We start from the raw sequence: 17877 nt of genomic DNA, 5'->3' as shown, positions 1-17877 counted from the left end.
CTCAACGGGGAGCCCGCAGATCTTCTTAACACCAGCCTGCTCAAAATACCTGCCAGGTAGCTTCTGTGCTCCCAGCCCATTTCCCCGATGGGCTGTGCTGGAGGTAATCCCTGCTAGAGTATCACAGTAATTATGGGAATCGGCCCCAGCGGATTTGCACTCCCATTGTCTGCCCCGCTGGGCGGACACACCTCAGAGCCACCTTCTCTGGTAGAGGGCACACATGATCCCCGGCTCGGTGGGCCAATCCCAGACAGCTCCCCAAGGCATGGCCCCCAAAGTCCTCGCTCACCTCCTGCCTCCACCATCAGCCAGGTGTCAGACCCCCGGGGGGAGGTGGGTGGTTGGGATCACCAAGGGGAAGAGGCCGCCCTGGCAGCTGCCCCTCCGTGGTCTCGTCCTACGGAGCCCTGCCGCACACTGGGCCCTGCCAAGCTCTCTCCTCGCTCAGGACCAACCAATTTCCCGGCTTGGGAACATGTCCACGGCACACAGGGGTTGCACTCCTCCGTCTGTGGGCTGAGGGAGGGAGCGCGGGCAGCTTGGTGCCATCAGCGTTGCCGTGTGTGTCTCTGTTAATGACTCCTTCCCTGTCCCCAGGTCAGATTCTCCTCTACTTCCTTCTTGACGTTTTGGAGTTTTGCTTTTCCGTATTTAAGTCCCTCCATCCTCCTGGTGGGAGTTGTCTATGGTGTGAGGTAGGGATGTAAGTTTAGTCATGGGCCCCCCCCGGGAGCCGCTGTCCCAGCCTGGCAGGCAGAGGGGCCGTGTTGGTCTCTGTGGCCCAGGATGCCCCCAGATAAGCAGCAACCTCGCCCTGTGGGGGGTCAGAACTCCACACGTGGGAGGGTCCGTCCCCGGGGGGTCGGTCGCTGCAGGCCTGGGCTGGTGCTTGGCGTCCTATGGAACTGTCACAACCATGGGGAAGGACTGGCGGGCACGTCGCTGGCAGGAGTCTGCATGGTGGCAGGTGCCATGCCGCCCCGAGGGCAGGGAGGCCGGGCTCGAACCTGCACCTGGCTGAGCACAGATCTGGAAGCCCTGGGGCCTCCGGGGGGCTGTGGTGTCTGTGACCTCCACCACCGGGAACTCCCAGATGGCTGTGGATTGTTCCAAAAGGTGTTGTCAACTGGAAAAAGAGATAACGAAGTCACCCGTGTGAAAGATACAGGCGCACTGCGCATGGCCTCGGAAGGCTGTGCGTGAGGTTGGTTTTCTCTGCGTGCTGTGGGCGTTCCCAGTCCTGCGGCTCAGCTGGTCAGCGGCTGCGGGGCGGTGGGGATGGGGCTGCGCAGGTGCTACTGGGTCTGAGCCGGATGGACACCAACCATTATTATTATTATTATTGTTATTATTATCATTATTACCATTAGCCAAGAGACGGCCCTGTCCGGGGGGGCAGCCGCACCCACAGCCCCAGGGACACAGAGTGTGCTCTGGCGTTCTCGGGACTGGTGCTCAGGGGACCCCAGGGCCCTCGGCTGCCAGAAGTCAACGATCTTTCCGTAGCTGTCTGGCAGCCAATGCTCCGGGGCCTGGTAAAGCCTCGGCAGCCGTCAGACCAGCGTTTCATTCGAGGGCTCCCCGTGCGCGACCGAAGGGCTCCGCAGCCGGGCCAGGAGGGAGGGTCGTCTGTGAGCACCCCCAGTCTTCCTGGGGCTGGTCCGTGTATCTGTGTATCCGGGCGAAGGTGACGTCCCAGAGCTCTGAGGTTACCTGGGGGGTCAGAAGCCAGATTTCCCCCAAACCCCCGAGGGGCACCAGGGCTGTGTGATCCGTGTGATCTGGGGGGAGGCTGGGGAATCCCCAGCTCAGGGAGGCATCGTGGCTTTGGGAGGCTGGCGACGTGCCGGGCTGGTGTTTCCTGGGGCAGGGGCAGTGGTGAGGCCGGCAGGGCCGGCGACTGCTGTCCGTGGCTCCTCGCTCTCCATGTAGAGGGCAGGACGGGGTCACGCCAGGATGCTCCCCGGACGGATCTACTCGTCCTCCACCCAGCCCACGGGACGGGCAGGGAGAGCTGGCAGAGGGTGTGTACACACCTCGGGTGGCGCCGAGGCCGTTGGGAACTCCGTCCGTCCCAGGTTGACGCTGGGGTCACGCCTGGGCCCGCAGACGCCCCGTGGACACCTGCTTCCGTCGGGTCTCCTCCACGCTCTCCCTCGGGCTGCCCTGCAGGCCAGGCGGCCTGGTGAAAGGGGCCAGAACAGGGGAGGGAGGGGCCCACACCCCCAAATCGGCGGCTGCAACGGGCTCTGGGAGCCGGGAGGGGAGCCCAGCTCCGTGCCTGCCCCTCACGGTGCGGGGACGGCCCCCTGGAAGGCCTGGGTGGGGTCTGGCAGCCTTGTGGGGCAGGACCCATTTCCCTTTAAATCTGGTATTGTCCCTCTGTCTGTCCGTGCTGGGCAGAGAGGGGACCACGTCACTGGTCCTGCTTCTTGGCGGCTTCCCCAGGCAGCCCCCTGGCCTCTCGGGGGATGGTCTTTGCGGGGGGCCTGGGAGGCGGCCTCTTCAAGGCCCCAGGCCCACCTGCTTGGCCACCTCTGTACCGAGGGCAGCTGGGGCCTGGGGTCTTCTGCCAGGAGCTCCTCTGTGTGTCCTACCTGGGGACCTGTCCCAACTCCCTAACATCCGAATTAGCATTACATGTGAGTGATTTTCCCATCCTGCTGCGACGTCCACACGGGTGGCTCACTTTGGTGTGGGGTTCCTTTCCCCGTGTGGCGTGGTCGAGCTGTGGGCTCCCTGCCGTCCTGGAGAGAAGCTTCTGAACACAAAAATGCTGCAGCGTCACTATGGCTGGGAGGTCTGGGCCCCTGGGCTGGGGAGGGGGTGTCCTTGCCTCCTGGGGCTCGCGGGATGGGGGAAGGAGTTCTACCATCCAAGCGACTGGGACACAGGCCGCCGCACCCCGTCCGGGCTGGCCCAGCTGAAGCCCTGCGCCCACGGCCTTGGCCCGCCCTGCCAGACCCCCGGCGTCGGGCGGACAGAAGAGAAAAGGCCTTGCCCTTTGCCGCCCTCCGTGGGGGCGGATCTGCACAGGCCTCTGTGTGTTCTCTGAGCTGGGGGGGTGTGATGGACAGGACTCCCCCTCTCAGAGGGGGTGCTGGCCGGAGGCATCCGCATGCGGAGACGGGATTCTTGTCAAAGGGCTGGGAGCCAGACAGCGACCCGAGTGCAGGACCCGGGACCCGACGGGTTTCCGCTGGGGACGGGCGGGGGCCAGGTGGGGTGTGGGCACCACATCGCCTGAGCACATGCAAAGGAGGCGGGTCGGGGCGCACACACCCCCTCGGGGGACGGGGCGCGGGTCCGGCTTTCAGGTACCGGCCTTTTGTCTGCTGCCCTGAGCTCGCCTGTCAGCCCCGCTGTCAGAGGCCTAATCTTTTCTTCTTCGCGGGCTGAAAAGGCCCAGCGTCACATCAGGCGTCACACGGCCGCCTATTCTCCTTCTCCCCGGAACCCAATCACTGGGCAGCGCCGCGATAATTCACTCCCCAGCCCGCCCTTTGAAAAGGTGGGCGCCTCGGAGCTGCTCGCCCAGCAAGATAAATCATGGACTCGAAATTAACCTCCATTGAAAGGCAGGGCGGGAAGAAAGGCTGATGGCCGGCGCGGGCGGGGGCGGACGGCGTTGATAAACGTCAGGGCCGACAATTTGGGGGCTGTGATTAAGACCTTATCTAGGCGGGAAGTAAACAGAAACGACTTTAATAAAACCCCGGCCCCGTCCCGGCTTCCGGCTCAGGAAGTTCATCTTCTCCCCTCGTCCTCCCTGCGTTTTGGGGGGGACGTACCCCCTGCCGAAAGATCTCAGTGAAGGGAAAAGTTGGGCCCGGGGCATCACTTGGAAGGAGGTGACAGGCCTCGGAGAAGCCCAGGCGTTTCTCGCTGGGGACCAAGGCAGAGGAAGCAGCACCAGGAGCTGCTTTGTGTCCAAACTCCCTGCTCGGAAGACGCTGAGCTTTCGGAGGTGAGCGCCGCTGCTGTCCCGGGGTCGGCCCTCCGGCCTCCTGGCGCTGCCCTCGGTCGCCAGGGTCACCTCGCTGCAGGACGCACTTTCCTCTCACAAAGCAACACCGAACCCGCGCGTGCAGACGGGCGCTGGCGGGGTCTGCCCGAGGGTGCGTGGGGCTCGGGGCGCGCAGGGGGCCCCGTTACCGGCCCGCAGGCCGCCGTACCTTTGGGGGTTTATGTGGGCTCCTGGCGACTGGGGTAACCCACGGCTCAAACCCCGGGCCGTGCAGCCTGGACCAGGACTGTCCTCCGGCAGCTCCCACGGCCACATCCCCGAGGCAGGGTCTGCCTGTGCTGCTGACCCTGCCCCTTGGCCCTGGTTGAGGCGGGGCTCCTGCGGGCTGAAGAGGTCACATGTCACTGACAGATGGATCTGAGGTCTGCGACACCCTGACTGCCGGCTCACACACGCTGACCAGGGTGGCCGGCGGGGTCTCCCGGGGTGAAGAAGGTCAAACGTACAAGGGGCTGAGTCCAGGACCCAGCCCGCTCCAGACGCTGTAAACCGTTAGGAGGCTCAGCACGCGCCCCCAGTGCCAGGAGGGCCTTTCCAAACAGGACAGCACCCACCCAGTCACTGGGACCCGGGGCCCATCCCAGAACTGACTCAGGGCAGCTTGGACCCGCTCCTACCCAAGGCCAGGAGCCTCCCGGGAGAGGGTCCGGGTGTCTGAGCTCCACAGGAGGTAGAAGCCAAGGGAGCTCTTCTGAGCTCTGTCCTCCGTGGCCCTCCCGTGGCAGGAGGAGGAAGAGGAGGCTCAGGAGAGCTGAGCGGAGGGCTGGGGGCAGGGCTGGGGGCTTGCGTCCCTGTGCGCTCCGCCAGCCTGCAGCCAGGTCCCAGCCAGAGAGATACCCAGTCCCCAGCTCAGGGCCGGGGCTCAGCGAAGCTGTGCAGGGCGGAAGGAAAGCAGCAGGGGGTGAGGAGGGTCTGCGCGGACGCCTCACGGACCAGGCAGGGAGCCTGTTGGGGCGGAGCCGGAGACCGCAGGGGTCCCCAGCCTCTGTGCGCTTCGTTCCGGGCCCTCCTAGTCTGGGGGCCGCGCTCCTGGCCTCTGCCCCCAAGAGCACCCACGGCGTTGGCACTGCGTGATGTCCCCTGGCATTGCTGCCGGCTTGCGAGGGGTGGGGTCTGCCGGAGGTGCCGCAGCCCCGAGCCCCCACCCTGGAACGCAGGAGCCGGACTTGGACTTGAGAACAGAGCCTGTTTCTCACTTTCATTCTGAACACTCGGGATGTGAAGGGACAAACGCTGGAGACATTTCTGTCTCCTGCCAACGTTTTGTTTTATTTTGTTTTTAAACCGACGGGTATCGCGAGGAGGAGTGTCCACGGTGAAGGTGCCAGCTCTGGGCTGTGGACTGGCTGGGACGTTCGTTTGAAACGCCGTCACGGGTCGTGAGACAGCGGCATTTCCCCCTGCACACACTCGTGCATGTTCACACGCACTCACCCGTTCTCACGGCTCCCTCCAGCACACACGGGCGCTTGCACTTGCTCACACAAGCTCACATACGTCCGCACGTGCCCACGCTGTGTGTGCACGCCAGCACACCCTCGCACGTCCATGCGGACATACTCGCGTGTGCTCACACTTAACATGCACACATGTGATCACACGCTTGCACATTCATGCTAAGACAGTCACGTGGCTCACAGTGACACACGTGCCCACATCTGTATGTACGTGCTGACACACCGACAGATGGTCACACGCTTGCACATATATGCTGGCACACTCACATGTGCTCACATGTAACATGCACATACGTGACCACACTTTTATGTACACGCGGACACACCCACAACGATCACACACTTATATGTGTGTAACAGCCAAACATGCTCACACGTGTGTGCACATGCTAACACTCCCATGCCCGCGGTAGCGCACACATATGATCACATCTTTACTCACTCGTGCTCATGGCACCATATACTTGCATGTACACACATAGCACACATCACTACACACTTGCACATAGATACGAACACTCCCATGTGCTCACACTCGCACATGATGCTAACATGTGCACATGTGATTGCACACTTGCATGTAATGCCAGTACTCTCATGTGCTCACACGTTTGCACACACGCCAACACCCACGTTCACCACGCACTCACTTGTGCTCATGATGCACACTCGTGCACGCACACAAACACACACGCTCACACTCGTGCACGCTCACGCTACCAGGCTTTCTAACACGCTTGCACCCATCAGTGCTCACGCCGCTCACACGTGTTCACACACGCGTGCTTGGGAAGCACCTCTGCTGCCAGGTGGCAGCCGGCAGCCGACAAGGACCGTGGCAGTTGTATCCTTTTTGTCCATTCCCGGAGCTTCCCCAACCAGGTGCCACTCCTGCTGCTGAATTAACCCGGTGGGTGGCCCTGGGGGGTGACCGGCAGAATTCCAGATGTCGGGGGCGGGGAAAGCAGAGACTCCTACAGATGCCAAGATGCCCACCGGAAGATGGGGTGAGGGCGGAGCCCCTTTCTCCAGAGCTGGCCCCGTCCCGACTCCCTGGTCACACCCCACCCCACACCCGTCCCTGCTTGGTGACGCCGTCTCCTGTGACCGAGGATCTAGCCTTTGGCATCCACAGAAATCTGTTCTGAACCTCAGCTGGGCCCTTACTGGCCGTGTGACCCTGAACCAAGGGCTGCCCCTCCCAATGGTCGGGTGGTCGAGGGGCATGATGGCACTGGCCTCTCGGCGTGGCCGGGGAGACGCTTGCCGTGGAAGGACGTGGGCCGTGCCGGGTCAGCACTAATGAGACTTGGTGCACAGGTGTCTGAGCGCAGACGGCTGTCCTGGCGGTGGGGGCGGGGGCCTGTGGGAACACGGCGGCTCCATAAATGCCTGACAGGGAAGGAGTGCGGTGCGGAGGCTTGGAAAGTGGCCGATAGAGCACATACCCCCACTCCTAAACAAACCCAGCGGGACAGGGCGGGTGACAAATGATGGGACCCCGCCAGCTCGAGAGCAGGTTGGACTAATGGCTCGCTGGACTTTGCACTCCCAGGATCAATATTCCATCAGGCAGGCCTGGGAGCCGGGCTCCCGAGGACAAAGGGGGACCCGGCGACAGTCTTGCATACACGCTGCCCACGGTGCTGCCTTCACTGTGAGCTGTGTACAGGCTAGTGGGGGCAGGGCCTCCCCTGTGGGAGCAAGGTGGCGTCGCCCACAGTCACGGGTGGGCATGGAGGGGGCGCTCGCAGTGGTGCCCAGTTTCAGGGAGGGGGACTCCACCTGGCTCTTCTCTGGCCTCCCCAGCGGCCGTGCTTCAGTCTTGGGCATCGTGGGGCGGCACCGCGGCCTTTCCGCTCTGTCCCCGCAGCACCCCCGCCCCTTCGTGCCCCTGGGGGCTGATTTTGGTGGCAGGCACTGTGTCCACGTCCTTCTTGTGTGTGGCCACATCCTTCTTGGGCCCCAAGGGACCGTTCCAGACCCCAGGACGCCCTGTCTTCCAGCGTGGTGCCGACGAGAGGCAAGCCCCCGCGCCCGTTCCCTGCTGTGGTCACTCCGTCCCATGCGAATGCCCACTGCTTACAAAAGCAGAGTGTGCTGAAACGGTGCAGGGAGGTGGCGCTGGGGGTGGTTCTGGTCCATTTCCCGGTTTCCTTCGGAATTTCAAGGTGTCTGGGACTGATTGGCACTGACTGTTTCCCAGGAGGGCGGAGCCCTGGTCTGCGCTTGGTCACTCGGGGATGCGGACCTTCCTGTTTCTCCGGCTGTGCGGATGCATCAGGCCTCTGCCCAGAGGACCCCAGGTCCAGTCACAGACACCATGGGACCCGCTTGCCCTGAGTCTGCCTGGCCGAGGCCAGGCATGGAGAGGGCCTCTATGGCCATGAGGCTGACCTGAGGTGGCGCGAGAGGCAGGGAAGATTGCTCCCTGCTGGCCTGGGCATCTGGGCTGGGGGACCCAGGTCAGCTCTGCCCGGTGGACCTAGCCCTGGTGGGCGACTCCATCGGGGCTGAGGGCCTTCCAGGGCCTGTGCTCCTCAGCCTCTGGAGAGGCCACTGTGGCTTCTGATGGGTCTTACACCGCAGCGCCCGGCTGTCGGCCCCCACACTTGGAAGAGACTTGCCCAGGAGTGGTACAGTGTGGCCAGCAGCCCTTCATGGGGTCGCCCCAGCCGATGCGTGGGGTCCTGATGGCCTGCGAGTCTGCAGGTGAGGGGCCGCTGTCCTGCAGAGCTCTGCCGGGGGTCTGGGCCCCGTGCCGGCCAGTGGCCCAGCCGGGCAAGCTCCGTCCTCTGTGGGGCAGCCCCTTGCACCCCCACACACTCTCCTGCCCCGCGGTTTCCAGCCACTGTTTCCTCTGCTCGCATCCATTTGGAATAATTCATTCCTGGCTTTCCCGTCTCCATGCCCACCTCTGCGAGCGCTGCCCTAGGCCGGCCCAGGTTCAAGGGCATTTCAAATACAAATATGGGCTCGGCCTTCTTCAGAGGCAGGAAATCGGATTAGACCGTGTGGAGTTCTGCTGATTGAAACCAGGGGTTCAGAGAGCGTGTGCGGGGTCGGCCGGAAGCCCGCCAGCGGGGCGGGGCTGCACACGCGACCCCTCGCTCCAGTGTGGCCGGTCCTCCCGGGACAGGAGCGGGACCTTCGGGTCTGGGGAGGAGCCTGGAGGCGCGGTCGGGTGCGGGGCCCTCAGTGCCAGCGGGCACCTGCCGCCTTGCTCGCGGTGGGCTCTGCGCTCTTGGATGACCCCGCCTCCCCTCCGTGGGTGTGGAGCCGTCCAGATCGGAGAAGGACCCTTCGCGTTGGTGCGGTCCGTCTCCAGCGTCAGGAGCGGGGCTGGGGTCTGGGGGCTCCTGACCACATGTGCCATTTGGGGCCCGGCCTCAGTGGGCCTCGTGCTGACGGTGGGGTGGTCAGGGAGGTGGCCTCCGGTTTGACTGGGCTCTTGCCCCAGCGTGGCTTTTGGCCCACGGGTGATGTTGGCCAAGGCCAATGGTGGGGCAGGAAACGGGGTCCTGGGGCCCCCCAGGGTCCACATGAGCTCAGCCCAGGGTGGACTTTGAGGAGGGAACGGGGCATGGGGAGAACCAGGCACACAGGGCAGGGCTCTAGGAGGGGTGCACACACGTGTGTGTGTGCGTGCGTGTGTGTGAATGCGTGTGCACACGGGGCTCCAGCAATGTGCAATGTGTCTGTGGTCAGGGGGTGGGGGGGTGAGAACTCAGGGTGGCCGTAGAAGAAAGCCCCAGAGGGGCGCCCGCCCAGCCATCTCAGGTGCTGGGATGTGGGCAGCCCGTCCGCGGGACCAGGGCTCGGCTGCGTGCCTTGGAGGGTCCAGCCAGGTGGGGAGAGCTTGGGCCGGGGACAATCCGCCGGCGCCCCGGCCCACCTCCACACTGCTCCCGGTGCACTGCTCCCTGCACTCAGACCGAGGGCCCTGCGGGCAAGCTCGCCAGCCTGTGACTTCCTCCCAGACGCCCTTCGATCCACGGGGCTCGCGGGGATGCCCCCTGCCCGGCTCTTCCCTCTCCTGAGTGGCCAGGCGCCTCTCAGGGCTGTAGGGGGCTTCCTCCTGAGGCACGGGTGGGGGAGAGCGAGACCCACCCCTCGTCCTCGCGGGAGCACGGGGGCCAGGCCGGCTCGGCGGCGGCTCTTTGTGCGACCAGGCGGGTGAGTCGACGCAGGGTGGCCTCCGGGGTCCGGTTAATTACCTTCCTCTGGACCCCAGCGTGGAAAGTCATTTTCCTGAAAGGGCACGGTGAGGAGGCTCTCAGGCCGGCCTCAGCGTCCCCCATGGCCTTGCCAGGCTGGGGACGTGGGCGAGTCTTCTTGGTGCCCCCTGGTGGCCCCAAGGCCTCGGCTTCGGTGGCGGGGGTGGGGGGTGGGGGTGGGGGCTGGTTTCCTCGGGCTTCCCAGGAAGGGGGAGGCTGCGTGTTCTCTGAGTCGGCCTGAGGGTCGGGGCTGGGAAGCGTGTTGGGAAGAGGGTTCTGGAAGCCCGGGGCGGTGTCGCCAGGCCGGCAGGAAACCGAGGCTGGGGCTGGGGAACGTGGGAGAGTGGGGGGGTGCCGCGTCTTTGTGCCGCACAGTGAGATTTGATGACTGATCCTTTTTCTTAATGTAAGCCATGGAGTTAAGGGTTTGAAAATGGTTCCAGGAGCTGAGAAAGGCCTGCCCTTCTGGTCACGCTGGATTGTCTCTTACTTAGCAGCTGACAGGCCCATCTGCAGAGCGCGGGGGAGGGCTGGGGCTGGGGGCAGGGCAACCCCCCCGATCCGATCCTGGGGCCCCAGAGCTGCGGGAAGGCAGGAGCCCCTGCCCCTGCTGACAGGCTGCAACTCCTGTATCATCTTGGGGGAAGGAGTGGGGGACCACCTTCCTGACCTGCCCACCTGCTCTGCTTGAGCCCCGCCAGGCCGTGGGTGCTGTCCGTCCCTCCCTGGCTGAGGGATCCAGGGAGAGACCAGGACGCGGCCCCCTGCTCCGGGAGGGTCATGGCTGTCCACTGTGCGTCCTTGGCCCGAGCCCACAGGTGGCTCCTTGAGCCGGTGTGGGAGGCCTGGGACGGGCCGGCCCCTGCCGCCCGGCAGAGTTCGCAGTCCACAGCTTGAAATCCAAGTAATTAAGGGGACGGATTAAATCTGTAGGATGTCTCCTCCTGGCCCCGTATCATGTTGTTCCACAAAGATCATGTATCCTTCCCAGTCTGGCGGCTGCCCCTCCCCAGGCACGGGAAGGTCCCGGGGCTGCGTCTCGGCCTGGGCCCCGCTGTGCCCATCCACCCTGATTGCCAGGAAACGGTCGAGGCTTCAAGGCGGCAGAGGAGTGGTGCAAAGCCCCACGGCCACAAAAGGCGCCCACGCTGCCCCGGGCGTGGCCGGAGGACGGGGACGGACAGGAGCTGAAGGGTGGCTTTGTTCAAGGTCAACCCAATGGCACACTCAGCCTTTTATTTTTAATGGCCCCAAAGAATCTGCCCCAAACGTCAAAGCCCCAGCAAGGGGAGCGGGCTGTCCCCTGGCCGTGGCATGCCGGCAGCCCGGCGTGGACTCAGGAAGCCTCGACCAACAGCCCCTGTTCCTGGTGCTCTGAGACCCCGGGGGAGGGGAGGTCAGAGGGGTGAGGGGGCCTCCCTCTGGCACCAGGCTGGGGCTTCTGCAGCGTTCAGGAGTAAAAGCCAGGGTAGACCCTGGGGGCGGGGCATGTCTGGGGAGGACGGGCTGCTGGGAGGGGCCGCGGGTAGGTGGGACCAGGGGACCAGGGGTGGCAGCTGAGCCCAGGCCAGGGGTAAAGGGAAGCCGCTGGCCCCAGAGAGGACCGTTGGAGGCTGACTTCCCACTTCTGCAGAGAACTCGTTCTGTGTTTAGATTAGAAACAGGATATAATAAACTTGTTAACATGTCAGAATCTTGTGTTGGGACAACATAAGTGGGTGTTTTCTCCTCTTTTCTTTCTGTTGTGCAGGAAAACGCCGCAATTAGTGCCTGGCTGTTGAGGCCGGGCCGGGGGAGGCGGTAGAGGCTGCGCACAGAAGGCCGCCCGGCCCCGCTTCCCTGGAAACCCATGGCCGCGGGCCTGGCCCGGGCGTCCCAGGAGCCCTTCCTCCGGGCCACGCCTGGGGCCACGTTAGCTCCAGCATGGGCATCATCGGCCCATGAACACGACCCGGCGGGGCGGGGGATACAAAACATGACTTGTTTCTCAAAAGGGCTTTTATTTTAAAAGCCTTACATCCTGGAGGAAAGCAACATGGAGCTATTTTCAGGAATGGCTCAAAAAAGATCAGCTCTTAATTAAAACAAAACACAGTGAGATCAGGTCCTAGCCCAGAGGCCCCGACCGGAACAAAACCGTTTCTGTCGAGGGTGGCAGGAGACGGGGTGGCCTCAGGCCCGCCAGCCTGCCGTCGTGACCGCCATCGTGGCCACGGGCCCCAGCCAGGACCGGGAGGTGCGGGACAGAGGGCGGCCTCGAGAAATAACCGAGGCCTCCAAGCCCAGAGAAACAGATGTGGGTCTGGGACAGCGCAGGAAGGACGGGGCCCATGAGGGGACCTGCGGCCGGACCAACGGGCACCCACCGGCCACGGGGACAGGGCCTGGGGCCTAGATGGCCTAGACAGCCAGCCCGGGCAGGCGTCCCCGAAGCCCGCCCTGCGGCGGCCGGCGACCCTGGGGTGTGGGGGCTGGGGGGCCGCGGAGGGGAGGAGGCGCCGCGGCCACGTCAATAACCTCGGTGATGTAGTGAGTGAAACGTCGTGAAAAATGAAAGCAAATCCTGCTCTAATCTCCCCGAACAAAGGCCTTTCAGTCGGGCTAGAGCAGGGCGGGCGGCGGGTATCTCGCCAGATCTTTTGTATTAAATGTGCACCCGGCAGAATATGGGTCCTATTAGTGGGCCGCGCTCACCGCAAGCCCCTTCCCTGCACACGGTGTCTCAGGGGGTCGGGGGACGCAGCGCAGCCACACGGCAGCGGGCGACGGGGCCTGGCCGCACCCTCCTATTCGCTATGGGGCCTGTGAAACCCGCCATCTCCTGCGTCCGATTCCAGAGACAGCCCGGCCCTGACACTCTTTGCAGACAATCCTTTGTCTGGGCGTGCGGCCCTGTGGCCCAGTCGTGTGTGGGCAGTCGAGTGCGGCCACTGGGATGGGCAAGCCCCACACGGACCGACTGCCCAAAACCCAGCGTCCGCGGGTTTCTTCGGAAGTCTCAGCTCTCGATCGGGGAGCCGTCCCGGCTCACCACTCTCTTACGTTTGTCACAGACCCGAATCCTCGTCTTCTCCAGGCTCTGCCACCAAGGCCAGGGGCCCCCCAGCCCCCTAGCGGTTCCGAGCCGCCCTGCAGTGGGGTTCAGGTTGGGCAGGACAGACGGGGCTCAGGTGCCTGTGGGGGAAGAAAGGATCCTTGTAAGAGGGGGGGAAATGACGTTTCTGGACCCCACAAGACCACAGTCCGGCTCCTACCCGAGGATCCAGCCCCTGCCTCCAAAGCCAGCCCAGGAAAAGAAATCAAATTTAGGGGTTTCCCTTACCGGCCGGGTCGGCGACGCCGTCGTCCTGGCCTTCACGTCTGTTTCCAGCAGGCTGCGTCTTCCTGCAGCGCCCTGGGCTGGCGGCGGCTGGGAATGGAAACCAGCCCCGGCCCCACAAATTCAAACCAGCACGGCAGCATCCCAGGCCAGGGGGGACCATGGGGCCCGCAGGAGAGAGGTGGGGGACGCGAGACCCCGCCGAGCCGGGCCGGAGGGCGGCATCGCGGGCGGTGCGCGGCGGGGGGCTGGCACTCTGGGCAGTGAGGTGCCGGAGGCCAAGGCCCCAGGTTTCAGCAAGGTCTTGGGAAGAACTCAGTCCTCCTGGCCACCGTGTGCCTGGGCGCCCTTGGGGGTTGATAGACATGCAGGCCTCGTGTGCGCCCGTGTGGTGGTAACCGGCATAGTCGGGGCTCCCCTGCTTCTCGGGGCCTCCCCTGTGACCAGAACCCCACTTTCCGATGGCCCACCCCAGACCCCGGGGCGCCTGTTGCGGGTGGGACCGGGCTCTGCTGGCCGCCGGGGAATGCATCTGTCCGCCCCTGCCGGGGAGCTGGCAGGCAGATGTGACCGGCCGCAGGCACCATCGCCGACGGAGTGGGAACGGCGTATCTCGAGGTGTCTGTCAACCCTGGAAACCCACAGCGAGGTGTGGGAGGCGGAGATAAAAATGCTTTCCCCAGGTGTGGCTGGAGAGCACTGGGAACCCATAGGGGCTTCCCAGAGGAGGCACCACACGGTGACGCGAGCACTCCCATCCTCGTACTGGCTCTCGGGCCAGAGAGTAGAAGCCTGTTCGCAGGTGAAGGAAGCCCAGAGTGTTCCCAGGTGATGTGGGCACGGCTGGACCTGGGGCAGCCCAGCTCAGCCCCTTCTGTGCCTTCTTGTGGGGGGTTTGGAGCAGCGGTTCCCGTCCCACAGGGATCTGGGACGGGAAGCCGGAAGCAGGCTCATTCTGCCTGCTTCTCAGGTAGTCAGACATCCTACCTGGGTGGTGGGTCTGTCCCTCCTCCTCTGGGAAGGAAACCTGTGTCCTCATGGAGAAGGACGAGGTGTGTGGTCCCCGGAGGGCAGGTGTGGGTCAGACCCACGGCGGCTATGGCAGGGGTTGTTTCCGTCCTGAAGCAGGAGGGGGGAGCACGTGTGGAGACCCCTCCCCGCAGGGCAGCACTTCTGTCTCCCTAGGGACGGCTGGGTGCTTGGGCCAGGGCTGGGGGCTGGCTGGGGGACCCAGGGGAGGTCCCATTTCTCTGGGCCCTGCGGGCTTCTCTGCGCTGCAGCTGGCCTGGCTGGGATGGCTGCAGCCTTTATTGGGGGCTGCTGCTCCCTGTCGCCAACATCACCAGCTGTCCAGGGACGGGCAGTGGACCTGGAGAGATGGAAGTGGCCGCCTGTGGGCAGAGGCCGACCCCCGGATCTGGGGACGAGCCGCCCGCGGTCTCTGCAGCCTCCAGCCTTAGCCCAGGCCCAGCCCGGCTTCTACGCCGTCCCACCAGGCCCCCGGGTGGGAAGGACTGAGGCTCGGACAGACCCAGGCTTGTGACCCAGGCTGGCGACCTCGCTCAGCCCGTGGCACCGACGTATCAGCCTCAGGGGAGCTGGTGGCAGTATGCTGACCTCCGTGGCTGGCCCAGCCGTGTCAGGAATCTGTAGGACCTGGCAGGGCTGGGGGCGCGAGGAGGAGGCAGGGCAGTCCGGCCGCCTATGCGGTGCCTGCCCTCTCCGTGCGAAGGTTCTGGCTGGCACTGCCTCCCCTGTACCCCTGGCCTGCGGGTCTTCCCTGCTGCTCTTTTTGGGTGTCTGGAACCCGACGGCTCTGCCTCACTCAGGCCTGCTAGCCAGCAGGCATTGGGCCCCGCACCTCGCTCCCAGGAGGCCAGGCTCTGACTGCACAGCCCGGGCCCGAGAGGCCCCTGCGTGGACCAGGGTGCTGGGCCTGTGCCCACCGCGAGGACAGGAGGACAGGGTAGTTCCCGGGAGGGCCACAATCTTCCTCGTGCCTGGCTGGGTCCACTTCACCCCTCATGTCTGCTGTGACACCCTGATGTAGGCACTGTTGGCATCAGCCATACAGGTAAACTGAGGCCCCAGAGCCCAGGCACTCTGCTCCAGGCCATGGACCTGCTGCCCAGTGGCTCTGAAGGGCGCCGTGCCCGGCTCAGCAGGTGCACACCGGGGAACTCGGGCACAGCCCTGAGTGCGGCTGGCGGCTGGTGCTGGACAAGGGCTCGGGGAGGCGGAGAGTCCTAGGGAGCGACCGTGCAGTCCCTGGGCCAGGCAGGGTTTTTCTGAAAGGAAGAAAGAACAGCGTCTCCTGGCACCTCTCCTTTGCCGTCGGTGGGTCCTGGCGAGCTCCGGCGTTTGTGACGCATTTGGTTGGCGTGAGGGGCGCTGACCCCGGCGTGCCTGGACCCTGGAGCGGCGCGGTCGCGGTGCTGGCTGATGGCGTCGGGGGTCCGGGCGCTGGCCGATTCATTACGGCCGCTCCTTTGTGGGCCCCGAGCCCTGGGCCCAGCGCTGTCAGGCGGGCTGTTACAGGCATAATGACGGGCATTAGAGCCCGGGAGCAATTAACAGGCTGCTTAATTAGCAAGAGGAATTAGCGTTTGAGTGGCTGATCTTCCGTGAAGCCTTGTCGAGAGCGGGCAGTTATCTGATTAAGCATTGATCGCGGGCCTCGCCCCCTTAGGTCATCCCTCCCCTCCCCGAGGTCTGTGAATATACAACTGTTTAAATATTCCGAACTCAACTGTCTCAATCAGCAAGGGGAGAAAGGGGCCCATTGTGGGCACGGGTGCCGCCGGCCTCCCGTCCCCTGCCCAGCTCCTCTGGCCGGGCGGGGGCGGCAGCTGGTCCCCCAGGCCCTCGCCCGGCCAGCCCGGCTGTGCCTGGGAACAATGTCCGTGGGGCTGGGCCCCAGCTGCCCGTGGGCCTCCTCCTCCGCAGGCTCCCCCAGCTCCCGGGGTCCGGGTCCCTCCCTGCAGGACGAGGCTGTTGGCGGGCACACCCATTGTACAGACAGATACAGAGAGGCTGGAGGGTCCTGGGGCGGCTGCGCAGCAAGTTCCAGCGTGGCTGCCTGTGGGCAGCGTCTGGGTTCTCTCACACTTGTCCAGGGGACGTTCTGACCGTGTGCCCGGCCCCTTCAGGAACAAGCAGAACCGGCACCTGGAAACTGCCAGGTGGGCTCTGGAAGCCTTCGGGGCGCTGGACACCGCCAGGCAACAGCCTCCTCCAGTTTGTGAGCCTGCAGGGAGAGGGAAGCTGGTGGGGCTGGACCGGGGACCCCTGTGCAGGACTCTGCAGGGCCAGTGCTTCTGGAGGGAGGGAAGGGGGCACAGGTCCCAGCCAGGCAGGGCCACGAGGGTACACCTGGAGATGGAGAAAGCCTCCTAATTTGGCGTGACTGATGCACAGGGTCATGTGGGGCCTGGGATCCCTGATGTTAGGCCCCGTGCTTGCTCGGGGACCCCAGATGCCCTCGCCGTGCATTCTGGAAAAACCGTGGAGGGCTAGGAGGTGCCTTCACGGGAGAGCCGGGAGACAGCACAGCTGGGTGCACCTCGTCCCCGGAGCTGGCGGGTCAGGGAGTTCCCGCGTTTGCTGAGGTCTCCTGGGCTCAGTCCCACCAGGGCCTGGAGCTGGAGGCCAGGGGCGGTGGGAACGAGGCTGGGAGGCTGGTTTTCAGACGAAAGGGAGAGGTCAGAGAGGGAAGATGGAAAGGGAGAGAGAGCGAGGCCCAGACGGCCTCTTGTTTTGCAAAACTCAAAATAGATTTCAGCGCCGTGCTTTTTAAAGACGAGTCTCTGCTCTCCACTGCGATCCTGGCTTGACCTCTCCTGGTTTCTGGCAACGGGAGCCTGTGACGATTTGGCACCGAGCGATTTAAAATGCACAACAGCGGTGCACGGACCTTGCCAAAAGCTGGTCCGTGCTGGTTTCTTGAACTTTGCTTTTCTTGTTTGCTACATCAGATATCATCTTACCCAGACGAGCCCTCGCGAGATAGAGCCCCACCCCTCAACATCGGGGTGCAGCCCGCTGCCCGTCGTGACACTCCCCCGACTCCGTGCCTGCGGAGGACCAACGCTGGTTATGCCCGGTGTTCCCGGGCACTCGGGAAGTCTTTATCGAGCTCAAATGATTAGACCTGGTTTCTGGTTTCATTTTGGAAGACTTGCTGCTAAACAGATCCTTCCTGCCCTGTAAGACGAGGCTGACGCTCTGGGCTGCCGCGCTCCCGCTGCCCCTGAGACCCTGCCCCTTTTCTGCAGGGCAGGGGACGGTAGGGCCCAGCTTGGGGCCCACGGGGCCGAGGCCTGGTGCCTCTGTGAGTGGAAGCAGGACACGCTTGGCGCAGGGCAGCAGCGGGGAAGGAGGCCTGCCGGCTGCTCACCCAGGAGCCCAGCTGCCTGGGGCGGTGGCGGGGAGGGGCCCTGGGCTGAGCTTTGCACAGCCTCCCTGGAAGGCTCCCGGCATCCAGCCTAAATTGCTAATTCCTGAGAAAAGGGTCAACGCGTTTCCACTGCAGACCATGCTTGAATGGAAACCCCTGTCTCCCGGCTCAGCCGCTGCTTGTTGCCGCGGACAAGGAGCCCTTCCCCGGTCTCTAAAACGGAGAGGCGGCTCCGGCTCTGTGTTCCGTCCGTGTTCGTCGTCCTGGTGGGTGCAACATCTTCAGAGAGAGGGAAGCCAGCTGCGGCAGGGGCGACAGGCAGTGATATGAATCTCGTGACTGCACCTGCCCTTGTCTCGGAGATCTCGGGGGGCTCCAACCCACCTGGACTCCTCTTTAATCCCAGGTAAAGCGGACGTCTGAGTGTCCCGGGGTGATCCTGACGTCACATGCACAGC

At 64.3% G+C, this 17877-nt stretch overlaps 1 protein-coding gene across 7 annotated transcripts in view; it reads left to right on the top strand.

Annotated features, from left to right (window-relative positions):
- PRDM16 (PR/SET domain 16) overlaps positions 1–17877 on the top strand; it is a 298034-nt gene that overhangs the window by 37244 nt on the left and 242913 nt on the right. Inside the window, exon 1 of one of the 7 annotated variants that reach the window (XM_032303589.1) lies at positions 16199–17825. The exons of the other annotated variants lie outside the window; for them this stretch is intronic. The gene's annotated coding sequence lies outside the window, so the exon portion shown is untranslated. Of the gene's footprint in view, positions 1–16198; positions 17826–17877 lie in introns of those variants that run through there. 7 annotated transcript variants of the gene reach the window in all.

This window comes from Mustela erminea, chromosome 10, assembly GCF_009829155.1.
Source record: "Mustela erminea isolate mMusErm1 chromosome 10, mMusErm1.Pri, whole genome shotgun sequence".
In the NCBI taxonomy this organism is placed as follows: Eukaryota; Metazoa; Chordata; class Mammalia; order Carnivora; family Mustelidae; genus Mustela; species Mustela erminea.
Note: the sequence above shows the minus strand (reverse complement) of the source record. Positions and strands in the feature narration are given on the sequence as shown.